Source organism: Stegodyphus dumicola, chromosome X2 (assembly GCF_044657685.1).
Source record: "Stegodyphus dumicola isolate Sdum_Otavi_A_Nest chromosome X2, ASM4465768v1".
NCBI classification, from domain to species: Eukaryota; Metazoa; Arthropoda; class Arachnida; order Araneae; family Eresidae; genus Stegodyphus; species Stegodyphus dumicola.
The window spans coordinates 96,661,909-96,679,494 of NC_140781.1; the positions used below are offsets into that span (position 1 = coordinate 96,661,909).

Here is a 17,586-nt window from a genome sequence, read left to right on the forward strand (position 1 = left end):
AATTGAGAGGTCCCTCCTCTTCGAAAGAGAGAGAAGTTTTGGTTCCCTTATCCTCGAGGGGTTTTGACAAATCGAAAGGTCCCTCATTTTCGAGGGGTCTTGATAAATGGAGAGGTTTTTCATCTTCGAGGGGGTTTGATAAAGGAAGAGGTCCCTCCTTCTCGAGGGGTCTTGAGAAAGGGAGAGGTTTTTCATCTTCGAGGAGGTTTGACAATGGGAGAGATTTCTCCTTCTCGAGGGGTCTCTCTTCCTCAAGGGGTCTTGAAAAAGGGAGAGGTTTTTCATCCTCGACGGGTTTTGACAAACGGAGAGGAATCTGAACAGGCTTCTCCTCATCCCCATCATTATCGAGGAGGATGAGGATAGGCTATTGGAAAGGTTTTTTCTTTTTCTTCTGAACAGGCTCCTCTTGATGCTCAGGGAGAGGGATGGGGTAGTTGTTCCACCATTCTATTTTTTCTTGCTCGAGGATTTTTTCAAAAGTCGTGGCCTCCTTAAGATGAGACGAAGGAGGAGAGTCCTCGAGAAGAATATAATAAGTATTCTTCCCAGTCTTCTCGATCGAGAGAGGTTCGTGCAGACATTTGTGCAACCATTCACTAAAATGAACGAGAATCCCTTTTGTCTTCTCAAGACGATCCATAATCCTATTCATTTGCGAGACGGTTAGAAAGTGGGACGTGTAAAAATATTTGGCTCGTTTCATTAACAAAATTTGTGCATCCAAAGGTGGAATGTCACGAGCCATCAACACGTTTTCGTCGGACAAAAATTCGTCCCGCATCTTTTGATAACTCCCCACGGTATGATAACCCGAACATTTTGAAAAATCGGAGGTTTTCAAGTAAACGACTCCTTGGATGATATAAAAGGAAAGATCAACATATTTATATTTGAAAGGAATACACGTAGTGAGCTGGGGATGCCTCCTCATGATCCACTTGGACAAAAATACGACTTTGGGGCTCTCCCCTTTTATTTATAGAGAGAAAGAGAGTGTGACCTTCCCTTCCCTCCTCCTCTCTCCCTGCTTCCTCTATCTCTGGACGTCCTTGGATTGGAAAGGGTGACTTTGAAAAAAAAAAGAAGGTCATGGTTGTATAATTTTTTGTTTATTAAATTATTACTTTCACTTCCTCATTCCCACACACATTCATCTTTTTAAGAAAAGAAAAAGAGGTCATGGAGATAAGATTTCTTGGAAAGAAGAGAGAGAGAAACAAAAAAAAACAAATAAAACGGCCGTCATAGAGCCTCTATGTGTGTCTGTGTGTGTCTATATAGATATATAAAAAGGCGAGAGTACTGGGCGAGATCATTTCTTTTCCATTGGGAGCCATGTCGCTATTAGACGTTTTTCCAACTCAACGGATTTCGAACGGGGAGGATTTGAAGACGCTAAAGCAAATCTCCAACTTGAAAATTTTTTGGCGTGTCATTGTGCGACATTTATTCCGCATTTACCACCTCATCAAGCGATCGTTTCTTTCAACCAAGATGTCGAATCCTCCAACCTGCTTGTTCAGAATATATACAGAAATTTATTCGAATCGCAACAAACGAAAGAGAAATCTCCCTTCTCTTGGAATCGGATGGATCGAGCTTTGAGACGGCCCATTCAAACAGACCGGCGATATACGGATCCGCGCACGAGTTTTCGGTGGAAGAATATTTTTCTCACGAAACGATATTTTACGTTTGGAGTGAGAACGACGGCTGAGGACGAAGTTCATATTGTTCAGACCACAGCCGCTCCTCTCGCCTATTACGAATCATCGTCCCCCAATCTGAAGGAAAGAAGTTTTAAAGTCAGCGACAGGATGAAATATAAGAAATATATTCTAAGACCTTTTCAAAACTATGTCGTTCCCCCGAAAACGCAATATCTCATCGTCACAACCCAGAAGAGTCTCTTTCTCGTCGATCGGTGCTCGTACTCGCTTTGGAAACAATTGAAAGAGGAGATTTCTTTCCAATTGCCGATGATGTTTCAAGAAAAAGAAGAAAACCCTCCGCCACCTTTACCCATCCCTTCCTTAGATGATAAGAGGAGCTGGACCAAACCGTTATTTCCCGAAACAAAATCGACCCGGCAACGGAATGAAATTGAAGCCATCACAATTGAAGATGAGAAGGAAGAAAAAAATTACCTCTTAAAAAACGGTCGACTTACCGGAACCTACCTGGCGTGCAAAATCCGCTTCAGAATCCAGAAGCTTCTTCTTCTTCTTCTTCCCCGACTTGTTCAAACAGGCAACCTCTTTTGGACTCCTCACAGACACAACCTCTTCCAGTATCCTCTTCTTCTTCTTCTTCTCTAACCTGTCCCGACATCGTAGAGGTAGAATGTCAGACGGGTCCACAAGCTTCAACGAGTCCCGACATCGTAGAGGTAGAATGTCAGCCGGGTCCACAAGTTCCAACGGGTCCAGAAATCATGGAGGCAGAATCACAGCCGGGTCCACAAGTTCCAACGGGTCCAGAAATCATGGAGGTAGAATTTCAGCCGGGTAAACAAGTTCCAACGGGTCCAGAAATCATGGAGGTAGAATCGCAGCCGGGTCCAGACATCCTAGATCCCTCCACTCATCCCAAAGAGACTCCAAGTGTTTCAAGACAGCCTTGTGAGGATCCAGCCCTTCCCGTATGGAATGATTATATGGACTTACAAAATTTGGTGCAACAGGAAGGAGAAGAAAATAATCATACGGATGGGTGGGTCAAAGACTGTTTAGATCATTTAACCTCGAATGAAATTGAACTGTTATGGAATTGAATTTCTGAAATCACATCGGAAATGGGATAAAAACGAAAACAAAAAAAATTTTTAATAACAAATTGGAGGAGGGTCATGATGTCAATTAAAAAAAATATTATATAGAGTCCAATCTTGGTGGTTCACTTCAGTTTTCCAGCATGAGGTGATCCACGTTTCCCGAAATATGGATCCCATTCCAAGAGAGATTGTGTAGAGCCTTCACTTCAGTTCTTTTTTTTTCCTACCAAGAGGAGAGGGTCCCCAAAGGGTTATCCATGTCCAAAGAGAGAAAGTGTAGAGCGTTCATTTCAGTTTTTTTCCAAGTTTAGGGGAGGGAGGTCTCAAAATGACACCCCCCATTTTCAAAGAGAGATGGTGTAGAGCGTTCATTTCTGTTTTTTTCCAAAGTTAGGGAGTTTTCAAATGGCTACCCATTTCAGAGAAAGAGAGTGAGAGGTGTAGAGCGTTCATTTCAGTTTTCCAACATTAGAAGGTCCCAAAATACCTTCTGAATTCAAAGAGAGATCGTGTAGAGCGTTCATTTCCAGTTCTCCAAGATCAGAAGAAGAGGGTCCGCTTTTCCCAAAAGGGCTTTTCGTATTCAGAGACAGCGAAATGCAGACTTCAGTTTTCTCCCTCCCCAAGAATAGAGGGTCCCAAAATGGCTTCCCATTTCAATGAGAGAGGGAGAGGCGTTCATTTCCATTCTCCAAGATAGGGTCGTCTGCATTTTTCCCAAAATGGCTTCCCGATTCAAAGAGAGAGAGAGAGAGAGGAAGGGTGTGTAGAGCGGTCATGTTCATTCTCCAAGATAGGGTCGTCAGCTTTTTCTCAAAATGGCATCTCCCCATTCAAAAAGAGATCGTGACCAATTTTTTCCAGTTTTTTCCAAGATGGGGAGGGGGAAGAAAACCTAGGATGGAATAACACGACACACAGAGAGAAAGAGAAAAAAAAATGCCATCTTGTCATTTTCTGATAGGGTACCGGTGTTCGAATACTTTTGTGACCGACTGTACACAGATGAAAACCGTATAATCATTAGTAGAAGTGTAAAGTTTTTCGAAGAATTATCAGCAAATGAAAATATTGAAATTTCTCTTCATCCAAAGGTTGAAGATGTTGAAAATGATGAAGAAACTGAAGAGAAACACAAAAATGTATCCAAAGAAGAGCCAAGACGATCAGAAAGGAAAACGAAGGGAATACTACCAGAATGTCTAGGATTTTTAACAAACACAATCAAAACCATACCTGAAAATTTTAAAGACTTAGATAAATTGAATTCCGAAGAAAAGGAAAAGTGGTTACTCGCAGTTGACGAAGAAATCAATTCCTTATCCCGAAATAAAAATTGGGAACTGGTTGATCTTCCTGTAGGAAAGAAACCTATTGGCTGTCGATGGATTTTCAATCTGAAAGAAAACGAAGATGGAACAGTCATTCGTTACAAGGCGCGACTAGTTGCTAAAGGATATAGTCAAAAATTTGGAACTGATTATGATCATACCTTTGCACCAGTAGTTCGACATACAACTATCAGAACTTTTCTTGCTGTCGCAGCATATGGTAAAATGCATGTAAGGCATGTAGACGTTACTACAGCATTTCTGCACGGAAATTTAGAAGAAGAAATATACATGGAACAGCCAGAAGGTACTGTTCAACCTGGACAAGAAGAGAAGGTTTGCAAACTGAAAAAAGCTATTTATGGATTAAAGCAAGCTGCTAGAGCATGGAATAAAAAAGTCGAAGAAGTATTAAAAAGTAGTAACTTTTTGCAAAGCACGGCAGACCCATGCTTATTTATAAACAAAGATGAAAATGACATGATAGTGATTATTGTCTACGTTCATGATATCCTTATAGCATGCAAAAGTGAAGAAAAAATCAAAAGGCTAATCAAATCTCTCAATGAATTCTTCGAAGCAAAAGATTTAGGAGAAATTATAAACTACTTAGAAATCAACATCAAAAGAGATGAAAACAAGATCCTATTGAGTCAAAAATCAAAAAGAGAAAAATTGAAGAAGATATTTTGTCCAGATATTCACAAACCATCTTACACACCAATGGATACTTCTTATCCAAAGGAAGAGGACATCTCTCCACCAGTGGACAATACCAAGTACAGGCAAGCCATTGGAGCCTTATTATACATAGCCACTGTAACTAGACCGGACATTACTCTTGCAGTGAATCTATTAAGCAGGAAAAATGAATCTCCAAATGACAAAGACTGAAAAGCAGTTCTAAGGGTGATTGAATATCTCAACTCTACGAAGGACATTTGCCTGAAAATTGACTCTGATAGCACACCAACACTTTTCTGTTATACGGATGCTGACTATGCATCTGATTTAACCACCCGACGATCAACAGGTGGAAATTTATTTTTCTTAGGAAATAATCCAATATTTTGGTCCACAAAGAGACAAAATTGTGTTTCCCTATCATCTACCGAATCCGAGCTTATTTCTGCAGCCACTGTTGCTCAGGAGCTCAAATGAATATTAGATCTCCTTAAAGATTTTGAAATACCTCAAAAACTACCCATTAAGATATTTGAGGACAATAAGTCCACAATAGCTCTTACAAAACAGGGGAAAATGAATACTAGGCTAAAGCATCTTAATGTTAAATATTTATTGTTAAGGGGAATAGAAGAAAATAAAATAATCGAGATAACTTATTGCAATACAAATTCTATGATTGCAGATATTTTTACTAAGCCATTGCCCAAACCAAAATTTCTGAAATTAAGAAGTGAGCTAAATCTGGGGGTCTAGTCTGGACACCTGTCGAGATCGATATCGGAAAACCAGTCGGGATTCTCTTTCCACTCGACAGCAAATGGGAGAGCAAGTCTGACCCCTTCAAATTCCGTCGGCGGAAAATGAAGTGGAGATTCCGTGCGGAAGTGACGTTTATTGCATAGCAACCAGTCTGTCTCACCTCTACATTGCTCGAGGCTCAGGAAAAGGGAGGATTGTTTGTTGTCAAATGTGCTGCTTCGCACGTGCTTTTCAATGAGGATGGCGGTATAAAAAATTACCAATCTGTTGGAGTAAATGGTGAAATTTTTCGAAACCCTTTGCAGCTGTTAAGTGATAAACTAAATATTTAGTAAAGAGCACAGAAAAAAGAAATGGGAAGAGTCAATGGATATTTTACACAAAACTGCAGATATGTGAAGAGCGTAAGCATAATTTTACGTATGATCTTTTGCAAAATGGAAATTTTCTAAAAGGTTACATGTTTGTAAACTATTTGTTAACAGTTTTATGGTTAAAATATTTTTTGTCTTAAAAGGTTATGTAACAGTGTCATAAATCAAATCATTAAAATATAGCATCGCGTACGCGTGTTTAATATTCCTATTGAATTTGAATCAAAAAATTTTTTTTAATTTTTAGCAGCCCATGATTATATCAATAATTTTTATTATTCAGGAATTGTATTTATCACGTAGCTACAAATATACCATGTATCGAAAATACCAATAAGCAGAAAACTTTGGATTGATGCATTAAAAGACGATTTACTAGTGAGTAGAAATATAAGAAATTTTTAACAAAAGTAATGGGAAGGAAAATAAAAAGAATTAAATAACTATAGGTTAAATCAGAAAACATATCATCTTGCGTATAAATACACACACTTAAACATATATATATATATATTATATAAAATGGAAGGAAAAATTACATAACAGCTGCATATTAAGATAATTGAAAGATTTTTCTGTTTATATAAATGAACTCTGGCATTCTTCCGTGTCAGTAGGTGCAATTATAGATACGTGGGTACCATCCTACAGCGCTGATGACACCAGAAAATCCAAACTTTCGATTGAATCGTAATTTGATTTGGTTTTGTTGAAAACTATGTAAATTTATCTATTTGGTGAAAATACCAGAACAAATAGCATATGTAACCTATCAAGTGCACCAACTTGACATTTAATTTCTCAGCCCAATATATCTGTCACTAGCAATATATCTCTGGTCACTTCCAGAAGCAAAACAATTTAAGGCAAACAAAACTTGTTTTAAATAAATAAATAACTATATATATAACTGTATTATAAATATATCAACATATGCAGTGAAAGGAAATTGCAGTACATATTCCTATTTATACCCTTTTTAAATCGATCTCACCAGCGACCGTGAGGTAAAATCGCTGAACACTGGTAGTTCAGTCCGAGGTCCGAATATCGCGAACGGGTTGGCTGCATTACCAACATATCTCTAATAACCAATATATCAATATATCTGTCATTACTAATATATTTCTCATTACCAACATATTTCTGGTAACTTCCAAAAGCATAAAAATTTAAGGCGTACAAAAACTTTTTTAAATAAATAACTATATACATATATAACTGTATTAAAATATATCAGCATATGCAGTGAAAGAAATTGCAGTACATGTTTCTATTTATACCCTTTTAAAATTGATCCCACTAGCGGCCGAGCGGTAAAATCTCTGAACACTGATAGTTCGGACCGACGTTCGAATCCCGCGATCGGGCTTGCTGCATGGGCTTCATTACCAACATATTTCTCGTAAATTCCAAAAGCATAAAAATTTAAGACATACAAAACCTGTTTTAAATAAATAAGTAACTAAATGTATTATAAATATATTAACATATGCAGTGAAAGGAAACTGCAATACACATTCCTATTTATGCTCTTTCTAAATCGATCCCACTAGTGGCCAAGCAGTAAAATCTCTGAACACTGGTAGTGCGGTCCGAGGTCCGAATCCCGCGAACGGACTGGCTGCATAGGCCTCATTACCAACATACCATTGGTAACTTCCAGAAGTATTGAAGGTTAAGGCACGCAAAATCTGTTTTAAATAAATAAATGTATATATATAACTGTATGATAAATATATTATCAGATACAGTGAACGAAATTGCAGTACATATTCTCATTTATACTCTTTTTAAATCGATCCTACAAGCGGCCGAGCGGTAAAATCCCTGAACATTGGAAGTTCGGTGCTAGGTTGGAATCCCGCGAACGGGCTGGCTGCATGGGCTTTTTGGTGTTTTCCCCATGTGTTACGTGTATACGAGCTAGTTTTCCTTATAAAGCCCTCCACGAAGGCAACCCTCACTTTAGGCAGATAGCCCGAGGCTTTGCCGTAATTACATAAAACCAAAACCAAGCACTTTAAGATCTGAATAAAAATACAAAACTGATGTAATATCTAAAAGCAGACCACATTAAAAAATCTGATAACTAATTATAAATCTTGCATTATAATATTTACAAGAATTTAACCGAAAATTATACAGGAATTTAACTTGTTTTATACAGGAGATTTTGGAAACTGACATTCATATCAGTACAGTTAAAACTACTTAAATAATTTTTTAACCCAAAGCAATTTAATGTAAATGTTGAATTTAGGATGTGAATAATTTGAGTTATATACTGCATATTCTTTAATGCACGTGTTAATGTATTAAATTTTTATACACTACAAATTAAAATAAAAGTAGAGGGAAATACATTATAATTTAAAACATAAAATTTCAAAATTTATAAATTGCTCATCCAAACATGAAATTAAGTACATTGTTGAATACATTACACACATACATTAGTTGAAAAATTAAAATTTTAAATTAAAAGTGTGCACTCCTTCTTTATATGTGAAATAGGAAAACACCAAATATATTATTTTCACTAAAATTTAATTAAGGAATTGCTATTGTAGAATACATAAATAATCTAGAATCGTCAGCATCAAATGCGTTATTTCTATAGCGAAATATTCGAGTTTTTCACAAATCTTAAGAATTTAAAATATCCATTAAGTACACTTCCAGAAACTATCCGCCGTCCTCACTTTAGCTCTAAAACGACAGTCAGAAACTTAAACGGCAGCTATCCAGCTGACGGAAAAATTTCCGACGCGTCGATCTCTGTAATGATCAAGACGATGACACCAGACTCGCTCTCTGTCGAGTAGATCGCAAAAAACGACCCGTTCTTCCATCTCGACGGTGTCCAGACTAGGGCCCCTGATTTCCAATATTTCCCAAATGCATGATTAAAGGGGGGATTGTTGTAAATTAATCAAGCATTTGAGAATAAATAAATAAAATGTTTTCTAACTCATTTTTGGCAACCCTAAAATATGTCAAGACACACGGGCGTCAAACACATCAACTATGCTAATCACGTGATATTAATTTATCCCATGATCCTCTTGTTCTTTAGTTATGCTTTAGCTTCTGTATGTGCTTGTGTTAACATTAATGTATTTACCGCTTATATTATTTTAGTTGTAGTTCAGTAAATATGTTATTAGTGTTTAAATCTGCATCGTATTATTTATGGATAAATACCTCATCATTATCATCATCAATAGTTTCGGAGACTCAACTGCTGCTACTTGAGTGCACAAAAGGTAAGCTGATTTTGCTATGTTTATTCGGATAAGGTTCGGAGAACAGCCTTAACGCCAAAACGGGGAGTCACCCATATCCTTTAAGGAGCCAAGTTGGGGCAACCAAGGCTGTTCTCCGAACCTTATCCTCTTTATTCTTCAAAATGCTGGTACCTGAGCTGATTGTGCGCATGCGCGAACGTAGGTGTTGTGGTGTGTGTGTATGTGTGTATTTAATTATGGCAAAGCACACTAGGGCTATCTGCCTAAGAGGAGGGATGCCTTTCGTGGAGGACTTTCTAAGGGAAACTGGCTCGTATACACGTTACACATGGGGAAAACCACGAAAACACCCATGCAGCCAGCCCGTTCGCGGGATTCGAACCTCGGACCGAACTACCAGTGTTCAGCGACTTTACCGCTCGGCCGCTGGTTGCCGCCGGTGTTGTGAATAGCCTCTTAGCTTTTGGAACTGTCGGTGCGATTAGCCACTGCCGGTCACAAAGGCATCGAGATCAACGAAAGGGCACATTTTTTGGCAAAACAGGCGGTTAATGCACGCAATATTCCGATCCTTCCTATTTATACATGGCAGGATGTCAAAAAAGAAATTAATCAAGACAAGGACGGGGAACTGGAAACTATTTGGCAGAATACCAAGCATCATTGTCATTTTAAAAATGTCTTAAACACCAAATACCTTAATATCAATTGGCCCGGCTCAAGGAAAAGGGAATGTAAAGTTAACAAAATCCTCACTCGAAATATCCTCACGAACTACCTTAAATTCAAGTTAAAACTTTCAAGTACTCCTTTATGCGGAAATTGCCAAGTACGAGATGATTTTGAGCACAGACTGAATGAGTGTCAAAACTACAATCATCTAAGGAACTATATCGCCAAATTCTGCGATAAATAGGACATTCAATATTTCCTTCCTGCAGAATTAGTAAGCAGTTCTAGTCTAAGAATTCCGAAGTTGAGTCGTTTACTCATCAACTTCTTCTAACTTACCGAGCCTCACGGACTGGAGGAAACGGAGTTCGCCACAGTCCTCATCTCCTTTCTTGTTGCTTAAAAGCAAGATTGCTAAAGAAAGAAAATCTGTACTTATTTCCGACTAAGGAATATGGCAACATTGCCTGAGTTTGTCACGCTTGTTTTCGAGGGCTTTGAACCTTTGAAGTAGGGAACCGGTTATTTATTTCTGCTCTCTATGAATATTCTATGGTTTCGTATGTTAGCTACATAATAAGTTACATTTAGTAGGCTAATCATAAAATGTTTAAATGCAACTTTTCGTTTATACCACATCTCATGCGTATAAAATATTGACCTTTTTTTTTTTCATATGGATCTGTTAGCAACATTAAACACTTTTTAATGATCTTTGAACTGTGTCTGCTGTTAAAGGATTGCACTAGATTCGTTATCAGTCGTGTATTAAAGAGGAAGACTGTAAGTAATGTTATGAAGTGTGTTTTATCGTGATATTATAATTTAATTATATAGATTCTCATTAAAACTTAATTACAGTCTAGAAGCTAGAACAATAAATTTCTTTTCATTTGGTGAGGTATATTCATATATCCTAATCTAAACTTATTTACATATTGAATAACGATCTTTCAATAAATTGAATGATATTAAAACGTATATATGTTCACTTGTGAGTAATTTCTTTCGGAAGCAACATTAAAATTGGACTCTCATTTTTGAAAATTAGAAAAAACTCTCTTCTTTGATTATTTGTCCTCTTATTATTTTAAGGAACACAAAATTAGGGCTAAAACATTATACATAAGTGTATAAAAATCATGGCTTAATACTTTGAAATCTGCTTTCCAAAATAATGCCTTGCATTTGTGCAGCAGATGCATTACTGTATTTCCCCAGAATTGTTTAATTTTTATCGTCTAAAATAATAGGTGCCCAGTAGCAAAGTGAGCCAACAGACTTTGATTGGTGTAAACTTTTACAAACTAATTGAACATCATCGCTTTGTAGTAGATATTCTTTCAGCTTTTCTGTTGAATAAGGTCTTGCAATGTCGCACACTTGGTATTTCAGAGATTTTAAAGAGTGTATCATGAAACAAGTACAGAAATCTGAGTCTACTGATTTTGCTCAAAATGTGCAAAATTGTAGATATCTTTAAATTGAACAAATTGTAAGATGCCTAGCATATACTTGTTGGAAACAAGTGAGAAATCAAGACTGATGTTCTGAGTGATGTTTCTAGTTATTCATATTTCATGTTTTCTTTTTGTTATAAGCCTCTATAGCCTGGTTGGCAATATATGACACTTCAAGGCAAGAAATTTGCATTTGAAATCCAGCATATTTGAACAGTACAGTTTCGTATTGCTATTAGTAGTTCTTTAATGTCATATTATATTGGACGAAAATTTATCCATGAACATTGTTTGTAAAGGAGGAAAAGAAATTATATATATTTAATTTGGTTTAAAAAATTTTAGAATTTATTTTGCTGTAATTTTATTTTTGTAAAATTTATTTACAACTGGTAGGCGATATATATTTTTAAAAATAGTAAAATTATAAAATCATGGCTTTAGGCCATATTGAATGAACAATGCTTTATCATAATTTTTTATATATCGTATGTTCTTTAGAAACATAAAAAGAGGAAAATGCAGTTCTAGGTAAGGTTTTGGGAATGACTAAAAGAGATTTTTTATAAATCTTATTAAAGTGTACTCTTTTCTTGAAATTTTAAAGAGAAGTATTTTAGAATAACATTGATTATAACATAATTTATGAAACCTAAATGTATAGTAGTAAAAAAGGGAGAACAGTCGTATGTTACGCGATTGTTGTATATTTTGAGATTTTTATGCATGTTAAGGAACTGTTTTTTTCTCCGGATTATTTTAAAGGAAGTTCTGAAAAACATTAAATTAGAATTAACTAATATTCTATCATTGTGTCTAGTGCTAGATTTTTATGTTGTATTTTGTCGATTCTAAGGTTAGGTTAGGTCATTTTGGAGTATGGTAAAACACACGAGGGCTATCTGCCTAAGGGAAGAGATGCCTTCATTAAGGACTTCAGGAAACTTTTGCCGATGTCATCTTAAACATCACAAAACCAACCACACAGCCAGCCTGTTCACCTGGATTTGAACCCAAGTTGAATACCAAGCAGCCTTAATCACTTGCAAACCCTTTAATTCTAAAATGCTCTTAATTTTAAAATGCAACCCTTACCTTCAAGTACCACCAGAAAGGGGAGGGACTGATTCCAAGAAAATAAAATACATTTCGTGGAGATTTTTCCATGTTTGTGGGAATATACTGTCTATGTTTGTATATGAAGTATGGTTTTTAACAAAACGAGTAGAGAGCTTTGGGTAAAAAGCTTTTGATGCTGTAAATGAGTGAAAGCAGACGCATATTAGCGTCATTGCCGTGTCAGCAGCCTTTGTATGAATTATGGTTAAAATGATTCAATTATTTTAATATTTATTCAAGAATTTCGTATAAGTTTTCAAAATAAATATTTTAAAAGACAACCTGTCTTTCTTTGCACCCAACACAGGTGTTCTGATATTACAGTACCCATAATAATGAGACATGTTTTAATATAGAGAAAATAGCAGAGTTGCCAACTCTCCCGATTTAGGCGGGAGACTTCCGGTTTTTGACCGCTCTCCCGCCAATCCGATTTACAATATATTTCTCCCAACTTTTTCTTATTCTTATATTTTTTCACGATTTTTATGGAACTTGGCTTAATACTTCGTTATATGAACAAAAACAACTAGTAATTTTGGAAGTCTGAAAGCAATTGAATTTTCTCTAGATTATGTCTAAAACAAAGAATATTTTGTAAAGAACGAATATTTATGTTTTTTTCTTCGGATCTTAACAAAGCTTTTTGCTTTTTTTTTTTTTTTTTTATATATAATTCATTTTGCCATCATTCGATGTTCTTAACACAGTTCTACAAAGCAGAATTCCATAAATTCATGTTTTGAAATCAATGATTTATGATCTGTTTAAAGACATTTTTTCAAAGTTTGTAAATCCAGTCTATGTTTTGTCTTGTAATTCTATATACGATTTGATTTATGATGATATAGATAATCAGAAGAAAGATGAAGATTTGGTATTAGGAGCTGCAACTACAAAAGTAGTGGAAGAACTTTCAGAAGACAAAAATTAGTTTATCTTCATGTTAGAAGTTACTTCTGTCGAGTATGCGATTGCATACTACATAAATTTCCAGTCAACGATGAAGTGATTTTGCATGCTAAAGTTCCTGATGTTTCTGCTCTAGCAAATACATCTTTTTCTAATATAAGGTAATTTTTGAACAGATTTCCTGTGTTACTTCATTTAGCCATGAAAGATGATGATATTGATGTTGCCTTTGATAATATTGCAGTTTACAATTAGAAAACTTGGATGAAGTTATAAAGATCAGCTAGGATTGATACCCAGTGGAGTTTAATTGGAAAACTGAAAGGTGCTGATGGAATTTTAAAATATAGTGAACTGTCTAGAATTATGTTGGCCATCTTGACAGTTCCCCATAGTAATGCAGAGTGTGAGAGGATTTTCAGTGTTGTTGTGAAAACGAAGACTAAATTTAGATCTAATATTAGTGATGACACATTAGAAAAACTTTTATTAGCGAAAGCAGGGCTACATGGCAATTGCTATGAACAAAATTATGAAGTTTCTTTCTTAACGAAATCAAAATCTCCCACTGTTCATAACATTTGTACAAAAACTGATTAAAGTGTCTTTTTTTTTGTTTGTTTTCTTAACGTTTCTTAAACGATGCAAGAGTTTTTTTTTATGTGTAAGGTATTTTTGTGTTGCTTGCATTTACGAATTAGTAACTATTTAAAGTTGATTCGTGATTAAGAACTTTATTTTTATCATTTAAAAAGTCTTTTTAACATTGTGAAAAATCTCCTGATTTCTTTAAAAAAATCTCCTGATTTTTTAGTGTCATAGGTTGGCAAGTATGAAATAGGTTAGTGAATATTTTAGGATAACTCTTGGAGTATCACCAAGTTGTTACTTCATTTATTAACCTTAGTAGTTGAATGTTATGGACACCCTGCTATGATGTGATTAATGCGTGATTGTGGTTATTTTGACTGATGGAAAAATATTTGTAAGGGCTTACTTAGGTATGGATGTTGGTTAGGAAGTACGTTGCTTATATTGTGCTTTACAGAGTAAAAACATGCCTGCTGGTGGTACGATTAACTTGAAGTTGTAAAAAACCTGTAAATTTGTGTATGATTGGGAAAGAAAACATTAATTAACTGTTGTGTTAATGAAGTTTTAAATGGCTTCGTTCACCTATCAGTAAATTACGCAGTGAGATTTAAGGATTTTGTAACTGGAGCTTATATCAACACTATGGAAGGTACGTGGGGTGTAATAAAAAGGGATTTTCGAAAGAAATGCTACTGGCAGTACGGAGGATATTTTTCATTTTTACTTTTGTGAATTAATGTGGTGACGGCAGTATGCAGATTCTAGTTTAGATAATTTTAAATAGTTTTTGGATGCTGTTATGGAATTCTGTGTGTTACACATATCGAAGAAACAGAAATTTTTAAATAAGGTAAGTTGATATTTCCTTTTTGTACTGCGTAGATTAGGTAACTTGTATTTCCATTCTTATGTTATTTCCTTGTTTGATTTAAATACAGTTTATTAAGAATATATATTTTTTGTTTTAATTATATTTTATAGCATTATGTTTTGGATGCCATTTTACTGGGAAGGGTGGAAAAAAAAAAAAAAAATTGCCAATTTTTGCTAAGGGGTACCCTGAAGTATATTTTTAACAGAAACTGTTTTGTAAATAACTTGTAATGTCTAAACCTTTTAAGTTGCTAAAAGTGTTTTAGTAAGAAATAAAATATTTAATTTATGACTACTTAATAATCTTCTGTGCTAATTAATTTTCTTGAAGAGTTACAACAAATTAATTGCTGTCCAAGATAGAATTGGAGTATCTACAAAAGAAGCAAGGTACAGTTTGAATTTAAACGCTAAATATTAATGCGGTAAAACTATATTTGATGGTATATTTTTTCACTTAAAAAAACATCGCAGAATTGCACAAACTCGGCATTGCGCACAAAAAATATATAATCTCAATAAACTACGTTTTAAATCAAACAATGAAATAACATAAAAAAGCATTACGCACTAAACAAAGGAAATAGCCACCTACCTTATTTAGAAATTTCTCTGTCTTCAGTCTGTAGCACACAAAATTCTTAAACAGCATCCAAAAGCTTTCCTCAAACCATGTTCCCTTTCTAACGGAACACTTTATATGGTAACCATTTGAACCTTTCTTGCGACAAACCCATCCAAAACCATCTGAACTATCTTTACGTTCCACCATATGCATTTCCTTTGTACAAACAGGACACTTATAATTGGTACTAAGTAAACCTTCATTTACACACCAGTCAATTAATGCTTCCCCCCTTGTTCCAAATCCTATAGAAATTTCAAGTTAATCTTACCACATTCAGTCGTTTTATAGTTTAAACCACAAAATAAGCAACTTCCTAACCAACATCCAACACACAAAAATGCCCTTACAAATATTTTCCCATCTCAAATTCACGCAACCAATTATGTCTTAACAGGCTTTTCATAACATTCAACTACTCAGGTTACCATAAATGAAACAACAACTTGGCGATATTCCAACGGGCACCCTTTACTCAAATTCCCATAAATGAAACAACAACTTAGTGCGGGCACTGTCAAATATAGGCTAGCCATTTATGCTGTTAGTTTCTCATGAGCTTGGATATTTTATTATGGATGCGTTAAGAGTTACAGTGTAAGACCACATACAACATTTACGAATGCAACAAAGTCTATTGTGGAAGAAACTATGAAAACGAAAGTGAATGTTTCCAGAGTTCACAAATCAAATTCATAATCGTATCATAAAGTCCAGGGCTTAGAAAGTACTTAACATACAATTTTTGAATTATTACTAGGCAAGGGTGATGAAAACAAAGAAAGTAGTACATTAAAGATTTCAGCAAAGTTGAAAATTATAGCTTGGGAAAGTCCAACAAGGGTCCAACCTTCCTAATGGTAGAAACGATGTTGTTGAAAACAGTCAAGGATATCTTGAGAAGCTTGTGAAATTTTTAAGGCAGGAAGTTCATGGTGAGGAAATGACATGTTTGCACGATCAGTGTTTGGAACTCGAGTTAAAATTAAAAACGAAAGTGGTACTTCAAGAAATGATATCCCTTCTACTTCATCCTTTATTTCGTCTGTGCATGAAAAGTCTAAATCTATTTTTTGTGGTTATCCACATTTTAGTAAAGTCTGTAGGAAAGCTCCCATGATGACACTAGATGAGAGGAAATTTCAAGTTATTGCAAAGAATGTTATTTAGTTTGTTTTAAGCTAGGACACATGCAGAAACATGTAGAAGTATTGTTTGGTGCATAAAACACTACCTGACATTGAAAATGCAACACCAAGGAACGGCCAGAAAGTGATGAAACTCAGTAAGCAGGGAGAGACAGCAACAAACAATAAATTATCTTTATTTTGTAATGATATGCACAATACAGAGTGTGAAAAGCATTGGCTCAGTAGGTTGTAGGACCACCTTGGACGGTGATACATAAAGCAACACTTTTAGGTACAGAGTCAATGAGACTACGGATAGTGTCTTGAGGAATGGCTCTTCATTCCCTGTCAACCATTTGCCACAGTGTATTTTCTGAATGTGGCAATGGCAGGGTCTGCAAATGGCATCCAATCACATCCCAAATGAGTTCGATTGGTGAGAGATCAGGAGAGAATGGTGGCCAGGGAAGCATCTGTACATCTTGCAGAGCATGTTGGCTGATGAAAGCAGTGTATGGTCAGGTGTTATCCTGCTGATAAAGAGCATTGGGCACTCCCTGAAGGTAGGGGAGTGTTATCGCCCACAGCACATCATTCACGTAACATTGGGCCATCATAGTGCCCTGAATACGAACTAGAAATAACCTGGAATCATACACAGTTGCACCCCAACCATGATGCCGTTCGGTGGGGTGTTCCACAATTGCTGCTTGATTGGACCTGTCTCCTTATTAGTACACGGCGACTGTCATTGGAGAAACAGAAATGTGACTCAAAGAACACGACCCCGTGCCATTCTGTCGTCCACATCGCTCGAGCTGGCACTATTGCAGACATAGGTGTCTATGATGTGGGGTCAATGGCAGTCTTCTTAATGGATGCCATGAGTGCAGACCACTCACCACCAATCAACAGCAAATGGTTCTGGTTGATATGGAAACATCCAGGATGTCTTGAGCATGCTGCAGAATGGAGGTAGAAGTGGGTTGTAGGTGCTGCACCAGTTGTCGGTGGATGCGATCC

General features: G+C 36.0%; 1 protein-coding gene across 6 annotated transcripts in view; it reads left to right on the top strand.

Annotated features, from left to right (window-relative positions):
* Positions 1-10,226: 10,226 nt before the first annotated feature.
* The window catches only part of melt (ventricular zone expressed PH domain-containing protein melted), a 210,095-nt gene continuing 202,735 nt past the window's right edge, over positions 10,227-17,586 (top strand). For 4 of the 6 annotated variants that reach the window (XM_085809518.1, XM_085809516.1, XM_085809521.1 and 1 more), the window contains exon 1: positions 10,367-10,633. The gene's annotated coding sequence lies outside the window, so the exon portion shown is untranslated. The other 2 variants (XM_085809517.1, XM_085809519.1) reach the window with 2 other exon arrangements.